Below are 5,169 nucleotides of genomic sequence, written 5' to 3' on the forward strand. Positions count from 1 at the left end.
TAACCTTAAAGCAAATAAAATACTAAACACCACAGATACTTATAACATCTGTGTATAAACTAAGGGAGGAAAAAAACAAAAGGAGGAAAAAACCTAAGATAGGAACATTCCTATCATTGTGCCAAGAACTGTTGCATGCATACCTAGGCAATCATAAGTAAAATAGTGAAGCGGAACGGTCAACCATGGAGGTATTATTGTAATAGTGAACCATGGAGGTATTATAGTTCACTGTAATACCTCCATGGGTCAGTAGATCGGTACATACCGTAACACACACACCCACACACAGTGTACTAAAGAGTAATGACACTGCGTCGTCTAATCCTACATACTGTAATATTATTACTATTATAAGTAAATCTACAATGATACCCTAAGTTACAATATACTGTAATAGTTATCTAATATAGGCTTATAATAATCCATGATACAATAGTAAGACTGAGCATCTTCATTCATAATGCTTTTACTTAAATTATATCTTAGTTAATAAAACAATAATGGTACATATTGACCTATGTATTTACTATTATGTGATAACTCCATCACTTTTTGAAATGCAACTAAAAGGTATAAAGGAATGCTAACTATGCTAAAGTTAATTATAATATAAATACAATGACATAATAAAGAGTATAACTTACCTCTAATCATCCTCTACACATTGAAAATAGAAATATTGATGAATTAGTAACAATGCAAAGAGGGTACTGATGTTGAAGCAACTTAAAACTGGACCAACTTATCATCAATGTGAATGACATCTTGGCCTATAGAGGGCCAATTGTACGGGGCGCCGTTTGGGACATTGCTATTTATGTCTTTAAATAGGCATTCTGTTGTCACAGAAATAATTATGTACTACAGAATTATTACTGTCAAACGATTATATGCAGTATGTACTGTACATAATTAATTCTGTTGTTACAGAAATAATTATGTACCACAGAATTATTACTGTCAAACTTTTCTTTGTACAGAATTAATTCTGTGTTAGCAGAATGTACTACAGAATTATTACGGTACTTTCTAACTATTATGTAGTACAGAATCGATTCTGTACTACATAATTTTGTTTCCTTCACCACAGAATTATTTCAGTTCTCACAGAAATAATTCTGTGCGGTACAGAAATAATTTTGTTAGGTCTCCCTCCAATTAAATTACCAACTTCACAAATGTCTTTTATCCTTATTATTCTAATAACCCACAAACTGTCTTAGTCTCAAAGGACTTTTGACAGTATTGGACATGGATGCTTTTATTGGATGTTTGATGGAAACTCTACCATCTAATTGCGTAGAGAGTGGACAGAAATAATTCTTTGCGGACAGAGAACAGAAATAATTATGTGGTGATAGAAACAAAATTAAGTAGTAGAGAATTGATTCTGTACAACAGAATAGTTAGAAAGTAATATTTCTGTAGTACATAATTATTTCTGTTAACACAGAATTAATTTTGTACACAGAATAGTATGACAGCAATAATTATGTGGTACATATTTATTTCTGTAACCACAGAATTAATTATGTACACATAATAGTGTGACAGTAATAATTTTGTGGTACATAATTATTTTTGTAACAACAGAATTAATTATATACACATAATAGTTTGACAGTAATAATTATGTGGTACATAATTATTCTGTAACAACAGAATGCCTATTTAAAGAAATAAATAGCAATGTCCCAAACGGCGCCCCGTAAATTGAGCCAGTAACACCATTGTTAGGCGCACCTACTATGAGGGCTATATATGTACTAACGTAACTTTTTAAAACATCTTTTAACAACAACATTTTTACAAACACAAAGAAGTTTTTCTATTCGATGATTTTCGAAAAATAAGAAATTGGTTTGATTCAATGCACGTTTCAGCGTCGATATCGACTAGTCACTCTAACAATGATAAATTTTTAAACTGATTGTTCATACATCCGATCAAATAATTCTGAATCTATTCCAATTGGATCTTTCAGAGGGGCGGATCCATACATATTTTGACGGGGGGGGGGGAGAGAATAGGTACAACACACCCATCTCAGCCCCGCCATGTTTGGGGCTGAGGTGAGCAAATTTTAAGAACACGCCCCTCTAGACGTTCGGAAATGGCACTCTCCATTTGGTAACAATCCTTTTTCAAAGCAGTGTTCCTCCTCAAAAAAATATTGACTTCCTCCCCCTCCCTTAGATACCCTTTCCCTCACAGGCGTTGCAAAGGTCTAATTAAGGACCTATAATCTATTCTATACAGATAGTACCAAAGCAAATTATAATTATGGCAATAGATGCCCGGAATTGACATGCACTATTTACAACCCCTAACCAACGTCGGCCCAACGGTGGTAACCAACGTCAAACGTTTACCGACGTCGGGCCAACAAAGTACTATGACGTTGCGACAACGTCTTTAATTACATCTAATATTTACAACCTCTAACCAACGTCGGCCCAATGGTTGTAACCAACCTTCACTAACGTTTACCGACGTCGTACTCTGACGTTGCGACAACGTCTGTTATCATATCCTAATACTTACAACCTCTAACCAACGTCGGGCCAACGGATTTAACCAACCACCATTTCAAACGTTTACGTCGGACCAACAACGTACTGTGACGTAGACAACGTCTACAATCACATCTAATATTTACAAACTCTAGCCAACGTTGGGCCAACGGTAGTACCCAACCATCTTTTTAGTAGTTTGCCGACGTCGGGCCAGTAACAAATCGTGACGTTGTACCAACGTCCGTAGTCTGACTGAATATTAGGCATTTTTCGTTTTGACTACGCGGCCAGTCTACTACGAACTAATAGAGCGCAACAGACATCTGCGCATGCTCACAAACCTTACTGGCTAAATCGGTGTTGTGACAGCTTCCGCGACAACCCCAATTTCTGAATTTGGCGTAGTGGCGACTACCCTAATATTGACCAATCAGATCACCGGATTGTTTAGCAAACTGCTGGTAACTTTTTTGTTGGGGGTTGCATTTTTCATCGCATCCGCGATCAAGCATTGTTCGTTTATAATGAATTAATTATTAAAACAAGTACGTGAGTAATTAAATGTTTTATATAAAGGCCTATTTATACAAATGCAATAAATGAGGAATGAATAGTCACAACATAAATTTAGGTAAATCAGGGGATAGTGAAAAAAGAGCCTTATAGGCCTAGGCTAGCCTAGCCTTGGGTGGATTTCGGGTAGGGCTAGGAGAAAACACATTATCTGGTGCCGCTAGCTAGGGCATCCGCCCTTGATATCGTGGATCATGCCTTGCTATATAAATTAAAATACCTCTGTTTAAAATTGTTATTCATTTGTACATCATCGTTGCATTTGGCAAATTGCCTGAGCAGGCCTGGCACCCCTCTACTCCCGGTAACGACTCTTTTTTTGACACCAGGGCCTAGCCTAGGTAGGCCTAGATCCTAGCCAACAGCGAAACATCACTCAGTGTTTATTGGAAACTTTTTATTTTGTATACAGTATTTGGCTAAAGTTTTTTTTTCACATTTCCTTTTTCAAATATAAAACAAGGGAACATTGTTCTCTGGTAATAAAACCATGGTCGACTAACTCCCCTCCGTAGGCCTACGTGTGTGCTGCGTCGTCGTAGTCGCCTTAAAAAAACGAAAACAGCTCTTGGTCTACCACGCGAACAGTGTCTTGGTGTTGCCGTCACACTCCATTAGTTCGTAGTAGACTGGCCGCGTAGTCAAAACGAAAAATGCCTATTTACGGCTTACCAACGTTGGGACGACATCGGAAAATCGACAAATATACTCATACGTTGGGCCAACGTGAAATTCCAATGTTGGTTTGACGTGTTACCTCTCCGACCAAATTTTGCAACCAAACACCAACGTCGTACCAACGTCAGATATCCGACCGCGACGCTTACCGACGCTTGCCAACGTTTACCAACGTTGGGCCAACTTCGCTTTGCTAGCTGGGATGTTTTCATTTTTACTCATTACATGTGGTTCAAATTTGAAAAAGGGGTTAGTTGGTTGGGTGGTGGGGAGGGATGTATTTGTGTGTTTTATATATGAACACAATCCACATCATATGCATGCAAATTCACACACACACACACACACCTACACACGCGCACCCAAATAATTAGTATTATTGTATTAAGGGCCCTAGTGTACAGTATTTATGTGACTTGTATTGTATTCAAGTTATGGTTATGTTCACCACTCGTGAGTGCCAACGATTCACAAAGTAAATAAATAAACAAATAGAATAAATAAATAAAAATAAAGCTTTTTCTATAGTTCGATGCACGAAACCTCAACCGTTACCATGATTTTAATCGTACCTACAATATTTTAGTCATCATTATTATGATATATCATACGCCCTCTATATTTTGATTGTCTTTTTGCATGGGCGCAGCCATCTTGGAAACTTATGTGCTAAGTTTAGCATTAAAACATAATATTAAATACAAACAAAAAAAAATGATACGTTAATAGACTCTTAAATAAATAGTAATTTAAGAAATGTATATTTTGAAATTGAAACTAATGTTTATAAATTATTATGCAGTGAAATGTGATGATTGTACGAGAGAACATACGGAAATTACGACCTCTCTCTGTCCTCGCAACTCAGGTCGCAACTAAAAAACAATCCAAATCATGATCATCCATTGCCAAACTACTTGATGTAAACATCTCGCTGGATTTTAGGTTGTTCTTAACTGTTTTGTTTTTCTCTACTGTAAAAATGTAATTTTTATAAAATTTTGTAATCGGTTTCTGAAAGATGTTAGAATTTCCCAGGCTACGGCATAGCATGATCCGCTTTGTTAGGCTCACTAGCTAGGGCCTGGGCTGGCCTAGCCAGGCTCGGCTCTGCTGGCTAAATAATTAAATATCGGTCACCAAAAGGCTAGGCCTAAGCTTAGATTATATTATAGTATTACAGCCTAGCCTAGTTGCTAGCCCAGCACTTGACTTGAGGCCTTGGCCTTTTATTTATCCTCCCTAATTCAAGAGCCTGTAGTAGGGCCTACGTCCGGTTCGGCCGTACACTTGTTCGGCCGTAATATATTTGTATGGAACGCCAAATAGGCACAGAGCTGTGCGTATGCTATGTGTGTGTGGTTAACAATAATCTCCCTATTGTAATCTATTGCTACTG

General features: G+C 37.3%; 1 protein-coding gene across 2 annotated transcripts in view; it reads left to right on the forward strand.

Moving 5' to 3' along the window:
• The first annotated feature begins 4,652 nt into the window (after positions 1-4,652).
• The window catches only part of LOC117110272, a 7,142-nt gene continuing 6,625 nt past the window's right edge, over positions 4,653-5,169 (forward strand). Inside the window, exon 1 of one of the 2 annotated variants that reach the window (XM_033252916.1) lies at positions 4,653-4,715. The gene's annotated coding sequence lies outside the window, so the exon portion shown is untranslated. The remainder of the gene's footprint in view (positions 4,716-5,169) is intronic. The other variant, XM_033252915.1, reaches the window with a different exon arrangement.

The sequence above is a fragment of the Anneissia japonica genome, unplaced genomic scaffold, assembly GCF_011630105.1.
Source record: "Anneissia japonica isolate Jap-2015-1 unplaced genomic scaffold, ASM1163010v1 scaffold673_len1821605_cov196, whole genome shotgun sequence".
Lineage (NCBI taxonomy): Eukaryota > Metazoa > Echinodermata > Crinoidea > Comatulida > Comatulidae > Anneissia > Anneissia japonica.